This window comes from Ranitomeya imitator, chromosome 2 (assembly GCF_032444005.1).
Source record: "Ranitomeya imitator isolate aRanImi1 chromosome 2, aRanImi1.pri, whole genome shotgun sequence".
Classification (NCBI taxonomy): domain Eukaryota; kingdom Metazoa; phylum Chordata; class Amphibia; order Anura; family Dendrobatidae; genus Ranitomeya; species Ranitomeya imitator.
In genome coordinates this window covers 8,501,930-8,520,537 of record NC_091283.1, presented here as the reverse complement: position 1 = coordinate 8,520,537, position 18,608 = coordinate 8,501,930, and positions in this window count along the sequence as shown.

Below are 18,608 nucleotides of genomic sequence, written 5' to 3'. Positions count from 1 at the left end.
TGCAGTGGTCGAAGATTCAAGACATGTGTCAAGTCCTTCAGTGTTTTGAGGAATGCACACGGCTGGTTAGTGCAGACAACGCCATAATAAGCATGAGCATCCCCCTAATGCGTCTGCTGATGCAAAGTTTGACGCACATAAAGGATCAGGCGTCTGCAGCTGAGGAAGAGGAAAGCCTTGATGACAGTCAGCCATTGTCTGGCCAGGGCAGTGTACAGGACGAGGTAGCGGGCGAAGAGGACGAGGAGGATGATGGGGATGATAATATTTTTAATGAGGAAGCTTTTCCGGGGCCACTGGAAATTGGTGGCGCGGCAAGGCCGGGTTCTGGTTTTTTGAGGGACACAAGTGACGTGGATTTGCCTGAAACTGCCCCTCAACCAAGCACAACCGCAGATTTGAGAACTGGAACTTTGGCCCACATGGCGGATTATGCCTTACGTATCCTCAAAAGGGACACACGCATAACAAAAATGATGAACGATGACGATTACTGGTTGGCCTGCCTCCTTGATCCTCGCTATAAAGGCAAATTGCAAAATATAATGCCACATGAGAACTTGGAACTAATATTAGCAACCAAACAATCAACTCTTGTTGACCGTTTGCTTCTGGCATTCCCTGCACACAGCGCCCGTGATCGTTCTCACACGAGCTCCAGGGGCCAGCAGACCAGAGGAGTTAGAGGGGCAGAAATCAGAAGTGGCGTTGGCCAGCGGGGTTTTCTGACCAGGTTGTGGAGTGATTTTGCTATGACCGCAGACAGGACAGGTACTGCAGCATCAATTCAAAGTGACAGGAGACAACATTTGTCCAGTATGGTTACAAACTATTTTTCATCCCTTATCGACGTTCTCCCTCAACCGTCATTCCCATTTGATTACTGGGCATCAAAATTAGACACCTGGCCAGAATTGGCAGAATATGCATTGCAGGAGCTTGCTTGCCCGGCAGCTAGTGTCCTATCAGAAAGAGTATTCAGTGCTGCAGGTTCAATACTAACAGAAAAAAGGACTCGTCTGGCTACCCAAAATGTAGATGATCTAACCTTCATTAAAATGAACCACAACTGGATTTCGAAATCTTTTGCCCCACCTTGCCCGGCTGACACCTAGCTTTCCTATGAAAAGGTCTTGCCTGTGGACTATTCTGAATGCCTTTTCCAATCTCGTAATTTTCTGCACCTGATTGTCCAGCATACGACATGTTTACACCTCATTAAATGGCCAAACTCCCCACACGGGGCCGTGGTATCGACACTTGGCGACAGCACCCGTGAGAGTGCAGTTTGTCTGAAGAGGTGGGTGAGCCCGCTTTTGGTCGACGGCTCTGCCACTGGGTCCCTCCTAGTACAATAAAGTGTCTCTGGCGGTGGTGGTGCGCACCCAACGTCAGACACACCGTTGTAATATGAGGGGCCCTGGGCCTGTACCGCCGGCCACAAGACAGTTTCCCCCCACCCCAGCTCAAACAGTGCTCTACCACTTGCAAAATTATCTCACAGCTCCACCAATGTTTAGTCTATGCGCTGACATCCTTCAATGCCTGCCACTGACAATACCATTGTATTGACATTTTTGTTATGTTAGGCCTTCGATGCCTGTCTGCGGTCACTCCTTCCACTAGGCCTCCACTGACCACACCACTGCTGCCCGTGTACCCCTGGAACCAATTTAAAATTGCCTACAGCCATGTGTTATTATTTTAGGCCTTCGATGCCTGTCTGCGGTCACTCCTTCCACTAGGCCTCCACTGACCACACCACTGCTGCCCGTGTACCCCTGGAACCAATTTAAAATTGCCTACAGCCATGTGTTATTATTTTAGGCCTTCGATGCCTGTCTGCGGTCACTCCTTCCACTAGGCCTCCACTGACCACACCACTGCTGCCCGTGTACCCCTGTAACCAATTTAAAATTGCCTACAGCCATGTGTTATTATTTTAGGCCTTCGATGCCTGTCTGCGGTGACTCCTTCCACTAGGCCTCCACTGACCACACCACTGCTGCCCGTGTACCCCTGGAACCAATTTAAAATTGCCTACAGCCATGTGTTATTATTTTAGGCCTTCGATGCCTGTCTGCGGTCACTCCTTCCACTAGGCCTCCACTGACCACACCACTGCTGCCCGTGTACCCCTGTAACCAATTTAAAATTGCCTACAGCCATGTGTTATTATTTTAGGCCTTCGATGCCTGTCTGCGGTGACTCCTTCCACTAGGCCTCCACTGACCACACCACTGCTGCCCGTGTACCCCTGGAACCAATTTAAAATTGCCTACAGCCATGTGTTATTATTTTAGGCCTTCGATGCCTGTCTGCGGTCACTCCTTCCACTAGGCCTCCACTGACCACACCACTGCTGCCCGTGTACCCCTGTAACCAATTTAAAATTGCCTACAGCCATGTGTTATTATTTTAGGCCTTCGATGCCTGTCTGCGGTCACTCCTTCCACTAGGCCTCCACTGACCACACCACTGCTGCCCGTGTACCCCTGGAACCAATTTAAAATTGCCTACAGCCATGTGTTATTATTTTAGGCCTTCGATGCCTGTCTGCGGTCACTCCTTCTACTAGGCCTCCACTGACCACACCACTGCTGCCCGTGTACCCCTGGAACCAATTTAAAATTGCCTACAGCCAGCCCAATTTATTATGTTAGGCCTTCAAAGCCTGTCTGCGGTCCCTCCTTCCACTAGGCCTCCACTGACCTGTCTACTGCTGCCCGTGTACCCCTGGAACCAACATCAGAAAATATAAAAATAAGTATTTTGCTTATAAAAAAGAAAATACTGGAGAGATATCAAATGCAGACATTTTAACATTAAAAACAAACACATACAACAAAAATCTGGTACAGTACTAAAAATGGCCACCAGCTACAATAACTTTCTCCTGCAAGTAGTTAACTGAAAGGTTTTTTCAATTTTAAACACAGATATGGCATCCACCGAGTGTTGTCCTGTCGCGTCTTCTTTATATTATTGCCAAGAAGATGCAAAACAATGAAAATAATAAAATCATTATTTACCAAAAAAATAGAGTAAGTCAAAACCACATTGCAAATAAACATTCATTACAAATAAAGAAGCAGGGCGCGTCCGAGGGTGAGTATATACCTAATAAGAATATAATCACCCTCGGACGCGCCCTGCTTCTTTCCGACAGCCTTCCTTCCTAAGAATCAGCCCTTCCGTGGTGTAGAGAGAGGGTTTGTTACACTCCAAGGTGTTCCCCAGGTTGCCTTTCCTGAGCTTCGATCTTCCGGCTCTCGTTTAGTAGTTGTTGGAAACTACGCTGCATTAGGCCTACAAATTGGGTATGGGGTGTAGAGAGATGGTGTGTTCCACTGTAGAGAGATGGTGTGTTCCACTCCAAGGTGTTCCCCAGGTTTCCTCTCCATTGCTTCGATCTTCCGGCTCTCGTTTAGTAGTTGTTGGAAACTACGTTGCATTAGGCCTACAAATTGGGTATGGGGTGTAGAGAGATGGTGTGTTACACTCCAAGGTGTTCCCCAGGTTTCCTCTCCATTGCTTCGATCTTCCGGCTCTCGTTTAGTAGTTGTTGGAAACTACGCTGCATTGGGCCTACAAATTGGGTATGGGGTGTAGAGAGATGGTGTGTTCCACTCCAAGGTGTTCCCCAGGTTGCCTTTCCTGAGCTTCGATCTTCCGGCTCTCGTTTAGTAGTTGTTGGAAACTACGCTGCATTAGACCTACAAATTGGGTATGGGGTGTAGAGAGATGGTGTGTTACACTCCAAGGTGTTCCCCAGGTTGCCTTTCCTGAGCTTCGATCTTCCGGCTCTCGTTTAGTAGTTGTTGGAAACTACGCTGCATTGGGCCTACAAATTGGGTATGGGGTGTAGAGAGATGGTGTGTTACACTCCAAGGTGTTCCCCAGGTTGCCTTTCCTGAGCTTCGATCTTCCGGCTCTCGTTTAGTAGTTGTTGGAAACTACGCTGCATTAGGCCTACAAATTGGGTATGGGGTGTAGAGAGATGGTGTGTTCCACTGTAGAGAGATGGTGTGTTCCACTCCAAGGTGTTCCCCAGGTTTCCTCGCCAATGCTTCGATCATCATGCTCTCGTTTAGTAGTTGTTGGAAACTACGCTGCATTAGGCCTACAAATTGGGTATGGGGTGTAGAGAGATGGTGTGTTCCACTCCAAGGTGTTCTCCAGGTTGCCTTTCCTGAACTTCTATCTTCAGGCTCTCATTAAATTGTGGTTAAACGGAACAACTGCATTTGGCGTACTAGTTGGTTTGGGGCCTACTATCGGTGTCTGCCGCTCCTTGCTGTTCTCCTGGTTTCCTGTCCTGAAATTCCGTTTTCAGGCGCTCGTTAAGTAGTTGTTAATGTTAGACTGCATTTGGCCTACTAGTTGGGTTGGGGCCTACTATCGGTGTCTGCCACTCCTTGCTGTTCTCCTCCACTGAACAAAGCTGTGCCGCCTGTTTACTACTGTTGCCAATTTTGAACTGCATTTCGACTACTTACTGATTTGGCCCTACTCTCTGTGTCAGCCTCTCATTCCAGTTGTCCTCCACTGCAATGCCCCCTGATTAGTCCTGTGTTACCAATTTTGAACTGCATTTAGCCCACTTTATTCTTTGGGCCTATATCTGTGTTTCCTCCTCATCCTGCCCATTGCCCAGCCAGTGATAGATGAGTCTGCTGGTACATTGACCCATAACGCAACATTTCCCGTGCACGCTACACTGCAAGATTGTGACCCTGCTGAAAGTCAGGTCCCCCTTCCCGCATACCATACCACCTTACACGGGGACAAACAGGAAGGTGCAGATGAAAGTGCAGGTTCCTTCATCAGGTGGGGGGAGGAATACTAGTTGGCGACGTCACTGGCACAGGGCCTCTCATAGTACGCAAAAGTGTTGCTGCCGGTGGGAGGCGCCCCCGCCGTGCAAACACACCGCTGTACTTTGAGGGGCCCTGTGCCAGTGCCAATGCCAACAAGTGGGCCCCCCCTGCTTGCTCAGGTTCACAGCACTTGCAAAGTTGAAATACTTACCTCTCCCTGCTCCACTGCCGTGACGTGGTCCAGATTTCCTGGGCCCACTAATTACTTGAACCAGCCCTACCCACCACAACTTTAGCCAAATGACCCCCAATTTCAAATGCCTTCCAATTATTATAAGGTAAATTACGCTTGACAAGCTTCATTAAGAAGAATGGATGGTTTTGACATTAAAATGGGCACTCTAGGTGTTTTCCTGGCCCCCACTCACTGCCGACTATGCTGCCCCATTGACTTGCATTGGGTTTCGTGTTTCGGTCGATCCCGACTTTACGTCATAATCGGCCGATTTCACTCGACCCGACTTTTGAGATAGTCGGGTTTCGCGAAACCTGGCTCGACTCTAAAAAGGTCAAGGTCGCTCAACTCTAGTCACAAACACATTACAAAAAATAAATGATTCCTCTTAACTTTCCCTCGCTCCCACGACATGCAGCGTCCTACATAAATGGTGGAGAAGCAGGCAGAAACTTCGGCACCCCAACCACTGGCAGCACTGGGCACCCGAGCCACTGGCAGCACTGGGCACCCCAACCACTGGCAGCACTGGGCACCCCAACCACTGGCAGCACTGGGCACCCCAGCCACTGCCAGCACTGGGCACCCGAGCCACTGGCAGCACTGGGCACCCCAGCCACTGGCAGCACTTGGCACCCCAGCAACTGCCAGCACTGGTCACCCGAGCCACTGGCAGCACTGGGCACCCCAGCCACTGGCAGCACTGGGCACCCGAGCATGACGCTGACCATGCCTCCAGCCAGAGATCAGCCCCTGGTGGCTTTTCTCCACCCCGTCCACATTGACTGACAGATGTCTACTTATGTGTGTTTATAGGAAGCCCCGTCAGTCCGGAGGAGCAGGTGAAATCTGCTGGGCTCTGACCTCAGACTAGTCACCCATGAGGCATAGTCGCTGACTACTTTCTGTAAGTTTCTTCTGCACACATGTTTACAATAATGCAGCCTGTGCCTGATTCGCACTGTTTCGGGCAGCAATAATCAGAGGACCGGTCCCATGAAAATAATAAACTTTGTCCGTCTGCAGCCACCACCAGAGGGCGCTCATGACATGCAGAATTCTACAGCCCCCATACACTGCTGTAAGTGGCGCTGCGCCCCCTCCCTGGGGATTTGGTCCCATCTGGGACGGCCATAATGAGGTCAGGGACACCTGAATGATCCGGGATCTCAGAGCTGCGGCCGTCGTCTTACACATTTGCACATTTGCCTAATTTTAATGTCACAAATAATCTCATTGACTAAATTCTAAACATTTGAAGAGCTTCACCTTCTCTGCTCTTATTATTAATTTTTGGAGGAAAACAAAGCGCGTCTTTGTGTCTGGTGCGGCAGCTTCGCCTTGTTCGCGTCTGTCGTACACGTCTGCTATTATTCCGCTTCCTGCGCTCACACCCACATACAGTAAACTCCGCACTTCACTAAGAATGTGACAATGAGATGCCAAATGAGCACAGACGCAGCGCGCACAGACACAGCACGCACAGACACAGCGCACACACTGTTCCCAGTCCATAGTGGCCGCAGCGTATTCGAATATTGTGCTTTACGAGTCATTATCAATCATTCGCCTGCCTGACACTTCACGGGCGGCTGCAGCGCAGATTTGGGAAATTTAATAAAGGTTTTATTTCAGGTTATTGTTATTAATGAAATTGGATCTTATTTATTTGGGGAATCATGTCTGATATTACTGGGGTGACCCTCAGGACGGGCCGGCGCTCCGATCTGCTTAACAGCGGCTACAGACTAGGGGCATAAGGGAGAAAAGACAAATATTATTGGTAAAGCTCAGACAGCGTGGTGTAAATACATAAGATATCACAGTGTGCCAGCACAAAGCCCGACACAGTGCACGATACAGTGCATGACACAGTGCCCCACCACAGTGTATAATGCAGTGCCCCACTACACTGTATAATACAGTGCCCCACCACAGTGTATAATACAGTGCCCCACCACAGTGTATAATGCAGTGCCCCACTACACTGTATAATACAGTGCCCCACCACAATGTATAATACAGTGCCCCACCACAGTGTATAATACAGTGCCCCACCACAGTGTATAATACAGTGCCCCACTACAGTACCCCAAAACAGTGTATAATACAGTGCCCCACCACACTGTATAATACAGTGCCCCACCACAGTGTATAATACAGTGCCCCACTACAGTACCCTAAAACAGTGTATAATACAGTGCCCCACTACAGTACCCCAAAACAGTGTATAATTGTTATGAACTGGTGGTTTAGGAGCAACATGGGACGAGCTCTGAAGGAGGTGGTACCTGTACTGACCGCAGTCCCTAAGCTCAACACAACACTAGAAGTAGCAGTGGGATGCTCCTAACTCTCCCTAGGCACCTTGTCACAGCCTAAGAGCTAACTACCCCTAAAGACAGAAGCAGGAAAACTATCTTGCCTCAGAGAAAATCCCCAAAGGATAGATAACCCCACACAAATAATGACTGTGAGTGGAGAGGGAAAAGACATACACAGAATGAAACCAGAATGCGCACAGGAGGCCAGTCTAGCTAGATAGATAGGACAGGATGGAATACTGTGCGGTCAGTATAAAACACTACAAAAATCCACACAGAGTTTACAAAAATCCCCACACCTGACTAAAGGTGTGGAGGGTAAATCTGCTTCCCAGAGCTTCCAGCTTAACTGAATTAATCCATACTAACAAGCTGGACAAAACATAGAATGCACAGAACGAATAAGTCCACAACATGTGGACAGAAAAGAGCAAAGCAAGGACTTAACTTTGCAGGACTGGTCAGGATATCAGGGAAATCCAAGAGAGATGTGAATCCAACCAGGAACCATTGACAAGTGGCACTAGCTGAAGGGAAGAGCCAGGCATAAATAGCCGAGCAGAAAGACAATCAGTGGAAGCAGCTGCAGACTGCTAAATCCAAGGAGCAGCCATACCACTTAAAACCACCGGAGGGAGCCCAAGAGCAGAACTCACAAAAGTGCCACTTACAACCACCGGAGGGAGCCCAAGAGCGGAATTCACAACATATATTACAGTGCCCCACCACACTGTATAATACAGTGCCCCACCACAGTGCCCCAAAACAGTGTATAATACAGTGCCCCACCACAGTGCCCCAAAACAGTGTATAATACAGTGCCCCACCACAGTGCCCCAAAATAGTGTATAATACAGTGTCCCACCACAGTGTATAATACAGTGCCCCACCACAGTGCCCCAAAACAGTGTATAATACAGTGCCCCACCACAGTACCCCACCACAGTGTATAATACAGTGCCCCCCCACAGTGTATAATGCAGTTCCCCACCACAGTGTATAATACAGTGCCCCACCACAGTGTATAATACAATGCCCCACCACAGTGTATAATACAATGCCCCACCACAGTGCCCCAAAACAGTGTATAATACAGTGCCCCACCACAGTGCCCCAAAACAGTGTATAATACAGTGCCCCACCACAGTGTATAATACAGTGCCCCACCACAGTGTATAATACAATGCCCCACCACAGTGTATAATACAATGCCCCACCACAGTGCCCCACCACAGTGTATAATACAGTGCCCCACCACAGTGTATAATACAGTGCCCCCCCACAGTGTATAATGCAGTTCCCCACCACAGTGTATAATACAATGCCCCACCACAGTGTATAATACAATGCCCCACCACAGTGCCCCAAAACAGTGTATAATACAGTGCCCCACCACAGTGCCCCAAAACAGTGTATAATACAGTGCCCCACCACAGTGTATAATACAGTGCCCCACCACAGTGCCCCAAAACAGTGTATAATACAGTGCCCCACCACAGTGTATAATACAGTGCCCCACCACAGTGCCCCAAAACAGTGTATAATACAGTGCCCCACCACAGTGTATAATACAGTGCCCCACCACAGTGCCCCAAAACAGTGTATAATACAGTGCCCCACCACAGTGTATAATACAGTGCCCCACCACAGTGTATAATACAATGCCCCACCACAGTGTATAATACAATGCCCCACCACAGTGCCCCACCACAGTGTATAATACAGTGCCCCACCACAGTGTATAATACAGTGCCCCACCACAGTGTATAATACAATGCCCCACCACAGTGCCCCAAAACAGTGTATAATACAGTGCCCCACCACAGTGTATAATACAATGCCCCACCACAGTGCCCCAAAACAGTGTATAATACAGAGCCCCCCCACAGTGCCCCAAAACAGTGTATAATACAGTGCCCCACTACAGTGTATAATACAGTGCCGCACCACAGTGCCCCAAAACAGTGTATAATACAGTGCCCCACAATAGTGTATAATACAGTGCCCCCCCACAGTGTATAATACAGTGCCCCACCACAGTGCCCCAAAACAGTGTATAATACAGTGCCCCACCATACTGTATAACACAGTGCCCCACAATCGTGTATAATACAGTGCCCCACTACAGTGCCCCAAAACAGTGAATAATACAGTGCCCCACCATACTGTATAACACAGTGCCCCACAATCGTGTATAATACAGTGCCCCACCACATTGTATAATATAGTGCCCCACCACACTGTATAATACAGTGCCTAGCATAAAGCCCACCACAGTGCACGATACAGTGCATGATACAGTGTCCCACCAGAGCCCTAAAACAGTGTTTAATGCAGTGCCCCATCAGTGTATAATACAGTGCCACACCACAGTGTATACTGCAGTGTCCCACCACAGTGCATAATGCAGTGACCCACCACAGTGTATAATACAGTGCCTCACCACAGTGTATAATGCACTGCCCCACCACAGTGTATAATATAGTGCCCCCCCCACAGTCCATAATACAGTGCCTAGCATAAAGCCCACCACAGTGCATGATACAGTGCATAATGCATTGCCCCACCAGTGCCCCATCACAGTGTATAATACAGTGCCCCACCACAGTGTATAATGCAGTGCCCCACCAAAGTAAATAATGCAGTGCCCCACCACAGTGTATAATACAATGCCCCACCACAGTGCTTAATACAGTGCCTAGCATAAAGCCCACCACAGTGCACAATACAGTGCATGATACAGTGTCCCAGCACAGTGCATAATGCAGTGCCCCACCAGTGCCCTAAAAAAGTGTTTAATGCAGTGCCCCATCACAGTGTATAATACAGTGCCACACCACAGTGTATAATGCAGTGCCCCACCACAGTGCATATTGCAGTGCCCCACCACAGTGCATAATGCACTGCCCCACCACAGTGTATAATACAGTGCCCCACCACAGTGCATAATGCAGTGCCCCACCACAATGCATAATGCAGTGCCCCGCCACAGTGCATAATGCAGTGCCCCACCACAGTGTATAAAACAGTGCCCCACCACAGTGCATAATGCAGTGCCCCACCACAGTGTATAAAACAGTGCCCCACCACAGTGCATAATGCAGTGCCCCACCACAGTATATAATATAGCGCCCCAACACAGTATATAATACAGTGCCCCACCACAGTGTATAATGCAGTGCCCCGCCACAGTGTATAATGCAGTGCCCCACCACAGTGCATAATGCAGTGCCCCACCACAGTATATAATACAGCGCCCCAACACAGTATATAATACAGTGCCCCACCACAGTGTATAATGCAGTGCCCCGCCACAGTGAATAATGCAGTGCCCCGCCACACTGTATAATGCAGTGCCCCACCACAGTGCATAATGCAGTGCCCCACCACAGTATATAATACAGCGCCCCACCACAGTGTATTATACAGCGCCCCACCACAGTGCATAATGCAGTGCCTCACGGCAGTGTATAATACAGTGCCCCAACTCAGTGCATAATGCAGTGCCCCACCACAGTGTATAATGCATAACTAAAGTCACCAATGACCTCTTAACCGCCAAGAGCAAGCGAACTACTCTGTCCTCCTCCTCCTGGACCTGTCCTCTGCCTTCTATATTACTCTGTCCTCCTCCTCCTGGACCTGTCCTCTGCCTTTGACACAGTGGACCATTTCCTATTATTACAGACCCTCTCATCCCTTGGCATCACAGACTTGGCCCTATCCTGGATCTCATCATACCTAACAGACCGGACATTCAGCGTCTCCCACTCACACACCACCTCCTCACCTCGCCCCCTATCTGTCAGAGTCCCACAAGGTTCAGTCCTTGGGCCCCTGCTCTTCTCCATTTACAGCTTTGGCCTGGGACAGCTCATAGAATCTCACGGCTTTCAGTATCACCTCTATGCTGATGACAGATCTACATCTCTGGACCAGATATCACCTCCCTACTAACCAGAATCCCTCAATGTCTGTCCACTATTTCATCCTTCTCCGCTAGATTTCTGAAACTTAACATGGACAAAACAGAATTCATCATCTTTCCCCCATCTCATGCGACCCCCCCAACGAACCTATCCATTACAGTAAATGGCTGCCCACTCTCCCCAGTGCCACAAGCTCGCTGCCTCGGGGTAATCCTTGACGCTGATCTCTCCTTCAAACCACATATCCAAGCCCTTTCCACTTCCTGCCGACTTCAACTCAAAAATATTTCACGAATTCGTTCATTCCTCAACCAAGAATCTGCAAAAACCCTAGTCCATGCCCTCATCATCTCCCGCCTCGACTACTGCAACCTCCTGCTCTGTGGCCTCCCCTCTAACACTCTCGCACCCCTCCAATCTATTCTAAACTCTGCTGCCCGACTAATCCACCTGTCCCCCCGCTATTCCCCGGCCTCTCCCCTCTGTCAATCCCTTCACTGGCTCCCCATTACCCAGAGACTCCACTACAAAACCCTTACCATGACGTACAAAGCCATCCACAACCTGTCTCCTCCATACATCTGTGACCTCGTCTCCCGGTACTTACCTACCCGCAACCTCCGATCCTCACAAGATCTCCTACTCTACTCCCCTCTTATCTCCTCTTCCCACAATCGTATACAAGATTTCTCTCGCGTATCACCCATACTCTGGAACTCTCTACCACAACACATCAGACTCTCGCCTACCATCGAAACCTTCAAAAAGAACCTGAAGACCCACCTCTTCCAACAAGCCTACAACCTGCAGTAACCACCGATGACCATCTCTACCCTCACCTACTGTATCCTCACCCATCCCTTGTAGATTGTGAGCCCTCGCGGGCAGGGTCCTCATTCCTCCTGTACCAGTTATGACTTGTATTGTTTAAGATTATTGTACTTGTTTTTATGTATACCCCTCCTCACATGTAAAGCGCCATGGAATAAATGGCGCTATAACAATAAATAATAATAATGCAGTGCCTCACCACAGTCTATAATACAGTGCCCCACCACAGTGCATAATGCAGTGCTTAGCATAAAGCCCAACACAGTGCGCCACCACAAAGCCCAACACAGTCTGTCACAGTGCCCCAACAGTACACCCGGATTCCGTTCGGACTACAAGAAGCCTCAGCTACCTTCCATAGGGCTATGGACCGGATCCTAGCCGCTCAGAAGAAGCATGCCGCAGATTGGTTGGATGACATCGTGATCCTCAGCCCAGAGTGGGGAAGTCACCTGCAGAAGGTCCAGGCGGTAGCACTGAGGAAGGTACGGTTTGCCATAAACCCAAAGAAGTACGCTCTCAGGAAAGAAGAGGCAAAATACTTGGGCTACATCTTTGAAAGGGGCGAAATAATGCCACAGATCGACAAGGTGGTAAATCCAAAAGTGGCCTCAGCCGGTCTCCAAAAAGCAGGTTAGGGCGTTTTTTGGGAACTGTGGGTTATTACCAGCAATTCATCCAGAATTTCCTCATGATAGCCGCATCCCTGACAGATCTCCTTAAGGGCACAAATACGTCAATGTTCAAATGGTCCCTTGAGGCTGAGATGGCATTCCAGGAGTTGAAGCTCGTGCTATGCCGACAGCCAGTCTTATGTAGAGAATACGAAAGGCTAGCACTCGACTATTCAGGATGTGACGGTGCAAGTGAACGGAACCATAAGTCCCACGCAATATACAGATATATAATCACTGCACTCGTACTATGAAAATGCTTGTTGCAGGTGAAAAAGTTTATTGAAACCAGTGTTGCAGTAAAAAACAGTGGTGATGCGATAGGCATAAATGACGTTTCGGCCAGCTCGTGGCCTTGATCACAGTATCGCTGAAACAAATGACATAAAAACAAAATGAATAACTATATACAGAACATATTTACATATATACAGTTCACGAACACATGTCAGAGAACCAAGATCAGAGTGGAACATATGATGTCAGTGCTCCTAATTCTTGAGGACGAAAAAACGAACAATCGGGAGGCATGGAGATAGATATGGCATGCACTGAAGCTAGAGGATAAGACGATGATGATAATGCAACATACCCTAGTAGGAAAATTCCGTGTTTACTGCTGCACTACAGTGTTGCTAAGCGTATCAGCCAGAGAATGCGTACGGTAGTCCTAAAAAGTGATGAAACATGGAAGGTAATAGGAAATAATCAAGAGTATCACCAGAGGCTAAGATATATCTAGATGGAAAAAGACCATGACATACTTGCCAATCTATGTTTCTACTGCTCCTCATAAAGATATAGAAAATTAATTGATGCTGTACCATGGAGCATACATATAGTTGTGGCTGTAGGGACAGAAAAGAGTGAATTATCTGTTGGATCCGTATGAGGTGGATAGGACAAATGGACTATGGTATACTTGCCAGTTTAGTGCTCCTAATGTATAAAGTGTACCGCACTGGTGGACAGCCAGTCTTAGTCGCACCGGATTTCACTGTGGAGTCCGTGCTCCAGACGGTCACCTCCGAGGTCGGTTTGGGAGCTGTTTTGTCCCAGGAAATAGAACCCCGCTCTTGGAAGGACTGTGCTTTGTGCTTCCTTTTTGTTTTGTTTTCCTGTTTTGCCCAGAGGGCTGTATTTCTTTTACTATACCATGGTTTATGCTGCCTATAATAAACCAAAGGAAGTTCTTTAAGCCGCAATGTTCCTGTGTCTACCTCCATGTACAGCCGAGTGAGGCGATCTATCACACCGTGTGAGGCCCGTTCATTAAGAACCACAAATATGGACACACACCCATTATATTCAATGATAGTGCGCACATGTCAGAGTTATATCGCAGCATGGACAAATACTTGCAGCACAGGTGCACATTGATGACATCTGTGTGTCATCAGCGTGACACATACTTGTGCCTGTGAAGGAGCAGTACAGCTCGTGCTGATACCAGGTGATGGGGATGGAAGGCAGCACTCATCATTGTCGCCTGGTCTCCCTGTGATAAGTGTTGTGAATTCTGTTGTCGAACTCCCTCCTGTGGTCATGAATGGTACTTCGGCGAGTTCTGTCTATGGGCTCCCTCTGGTGGCTGTGAGTGAAGCTGCTGCTTCTGAGGTTCCTTACACAGGTGACGTGGGTTATCCTTTGGTTGCCTTCTCTATTTAACTCCACTCAGATCGTTACTCCATGCCAGCTGTCAATGTTTTAGCATTGGTTCAGTTCGCTCCTGGATCTGCCTGGTGACCTGTCTTCTCCTGCAGAAGCTAAGTTCCTTATTGTTATTTTTGCTCATTGTTTCTTTGTCCAGCTGGTTATCCTGATTTTGTCTTGCTAGCTGGAAGCTCTGGGATGCAGAGTGCCCCCCTCCCCCCACACCGTGAGTCGGTTCGGAGGTCTTTTTTGCACACTCTGCGTGGTCTTTTGTAGGTTTTTGTGCTGACCGCAAAGATTCCTTTCCTATCCTCTGTCTATTTAGTAAGTCTGGCCTCTCTTTGCTGAAACCTATTTCATTTCTGCGTTGGTGACTTTCATCTTTTCTCACAGTCATTATATGTGGGGGGCTGCCTATTCCTTTGGGGAATTTCTCTAGGGCTAGCTAGCTCTGAGGCTGTGACAAGGTGCCTCGTCACAGCCTCAGAGCTAGCTAGCCCTAGAGATAGAAAATAAAGCCTACCTTGCCTCAGAGAAATTCCCCAAAGGAATAGGCAGCCCCCCACATATAATGACTGTGAGAAAAGATGAAAGTCACCAACGCAGAAATGAAACAGGTTTCAGCAAAGAGAGGCCAGACTTACTAAATAGACAGAGGATAGGAAAGGAATCTTTGAGGTCAGCACAATAACCTACAAAAGACCACGCAGAGTGTGCAAAAAAGACCTCCGCACCGACTCACGGTGTGGGGGGAGGGGGGCACTCTGCATCCCAGAGCTTCCAGCTAGCAAGACAAAATCAGGATAACCAGCTGGACAAAGAAACAATGAGCAAAAATAACAATAAGGAACTTAGCTTCTGCAGGAGAAGACAGGTCACCAGGCAGATACGGGAGCGAACTGAACCAATGCTAAAACATTGACAGCTGGCATGGAGTAACGATCTGACTGGAGTTAAATAGAGAAGCCAACCAAAGGATAAACCACATCACCTGTGTAAGGAACCTCAGAAGCAGCAGCTTCACTCATAGCCACCAGAGGGAGCCCATAGACAGAACTCGCCAAAGTACCATTCACGACCACAGGAGGGAGGTCGACAACAGAATTCACAACAGATAAGCACAACCTGGTGACAATGATAGGAGTTGTCATCAGCATGACATGTACCGGCACTTGGGAAGCAGCAGTACAGCTCGAACTAATTCCAGGCGCTAGTGGAGCACCCGCTAAGACCGTGGGATACTTTTTACCAGGCCGGTTCTGTTCTTAAAGGGATGGTCATGGTGGCAGTGACCCGGACTGTGGCATGGGCGTCCAATAAAAGGGTATATGAATGGGGAATAAAGTTTATGAAAGTTATTTGTACATGACGCCACCTGTGGTACTCGGCCAGGGATGGCCAATGCTGCTTAAAGGGGTCCTCTGGGGATGATGGTATTGCAGCAGAGGTGGAATAGTTTCCCACAGGTAGAACTTAGTCCCCTGGGCTCCCAGTGTAGTTGGTAAGAATTATAGATAGTGAAGTGCAGCAAAGAATTAGAGGACACAAGATTGCAGTCTCTGTACCTTTTACTGGTAGTATGCAGCCACAGTCCAGGGTACTGGTAACAAGTGATAGTAAAGTCTGGCCAGCCTGGAAGCGATTCGGAATCCCCCTAGCCATGTGGGGTTGGAAGCCTTCCTTTCTGAGCTGTGTTGTTGTAGTCCCTTGCCGCCTATGGCTTCAAACAAGGTCTTCACTTTCTCTCTGTCCTATTAGTTGGACAATATCCGTACGGCAGGCAACTCGAGCCTTTTTACAGGTGTCTCTGAGCTCTATATGCTGCTGTGCCTTCGGATGTAATGGTGGACAACAGACTTGGAATTTTCTGCCTGCCGGTTTCTGCTGTGGAGCATACAGTTACCCCCACAACCTCGGAGTTCCGGCATCCGGTTTCTGCGCTGATTCTGGAGTGTACCCACTCGCAGCTCCACTCCTAGTATCTTTCCTCTCCATCGCCTCTTCTCCCCTCACAGTCTTTCACAGATTGCACTGTCAGGAGCTGCAGAACCTCGTGTCTGCACAGCTCCAGCACTTCTCTTGACTGACCACCTGACTCCTCCTCCAGCCAGAATATCTAGAGAAACCACCCACAAACTGGATCAGAGCTCCCCCTTCTGGCCTGGAGTCAAAACAGTGTTGTGGGTACATGTTACCTGTTGAAGGGATCTTTCCTCGCTTCCAGGCATGGCATAACACTCCCTGTGAGGAAGGCAGTTCCACTGTAACAACTGGCTTCCTGGGATCTTACACTAGGGGCTGAAGGCAGCTCTCATCATTGTTGCCTGGTCTCAATGTGATAAGTGCAACCAGGTGACAATGATGAGAGTTGTATTCATCACCCACTGTGTCCACCCTGTGTAAAATAAATAATTCAATTAAAATATTGTTGTGGTCTATTGCGTAATTTTCATAACCAGCAGAGGGAAAGTCAATGGCTGGGGATGATGTTACTAATATGGGAAAGGGGACAATATCCCATACGATTCGCAGGCCATTAATAAAAGCTCACAGCTGTCTGCTTATCCTTTACTGGTGAATTTACAGGAGACCCCAGAAAAAATGACAGGTCCAACCAATAAATTATAACCAGCAAAGGCTAAACAGACAGCTGTGGATTGATATTAATAGCCTGGGAAGGGGCCAGAGATATTGGCCCCCACCAAGACTAAATACATCGTCCCTCAGCAGCCCCAGAAATGGCACATCCATAAGATGCCCCAAATCAGGAGATCAGCCTCACTTTTCCCACTTGCCCTGTGGTGGTGGCAAGTGTGGTTAATATTTGTGGTGTTGATGTTACCTTTGTGTTGTCATTACTAACTCCATAGTAAGTATTGCAATAAACACACACCAAGAATAAAATCCTTTATTAGAAATAATACAAAACACCGTGATATAAACATTTATTTAAAAATGAAAAGCAGAGTTAGGCTGGAGTCACACTAGCGAGTTTTACGGACGTATGAGTGCAGAAAATACGTCCGTAAAACACGCCTAACAAACGTCCCAATTATTCTCTATGCCCCTGCTCCTATCTGCCGTATTTTACTGATCAGTATTATACGGCTTTCTACGGCCGTAGAAAATCGCAGCATGCTGCGTTTGTCACCGTACTGCGCAAAAAAAAACGCCAATGAAAGTCTATGGAAGCCAGAAAAATACGGATTACACATGGACCAGCAGTGTGACTTGCGAGAAATACGCAGCGTTGTTAGAGAGAAAAGCCGGCAATTCAGTGCGGTGTACAGTAAAATCACACTGACAGGTTACGATAGAATAAATGTGTACACATAGAATAGGTATATATATATATATATATATATATATATATATATATATATGTCAGTGAGACACATATATGAGGACAACCAGCAGAGGGCGCCTCTTATGAACTCGAGCCTGGGAGCTTTCTAGGAAAGTTCCCACGCTCCAGGAACAGCCAGCAGAGGGCGCCTCACCGCAAATGAAGGTAAATATAGGTCATTGACCTACTTTACCTTCATTCCCCAGGGTTTTGCAGCAAGGAGCACCGCTGCATTAGCAGAGCTCCTTGCTGCAAAATATTTTAACCCCTTCAGATGGATTTACATCGTGGAACTTTACAGATCTTCGGAAGGTAAGGATATTGTTGTTTTGTTTTTTTTCTTTGTTACAGAACGAGGGTCTTCAGTGAGTGGATTGAGCGTAGAATAAAATATTACAACAACCTTTGTGATTTTTTCATAAAAATACTTTTTAATAATGTGTTTGTGTATTTTTTAACCCTTTACTAGTATTGGATTAATAATGGATAGGTGTCATAATTGACGCCTCTCCATTATTAATCTGGCTGAATGTCACCTTACAATAGCAAGGTGGCATTAACCCTTCATTACCCCATATCCCACCGCTACACGGGAATGGGAAGAGAGTGGCCAAGTGCCAGAATAGGCGTATCTTCCAGATGTGCCTTTTCTGGGGTGGCTGGGGGCAGATGTTTTTAGCCAGGGGGGGGCCAATAACCGTGGACCCTCTCCAGGCTATTAATATCTGCCCTCAGTCACTGGCTTTACTACTCTGGCGGAGAAAATTGCGCCACGCCAATTTTTTCCGCCATTTAA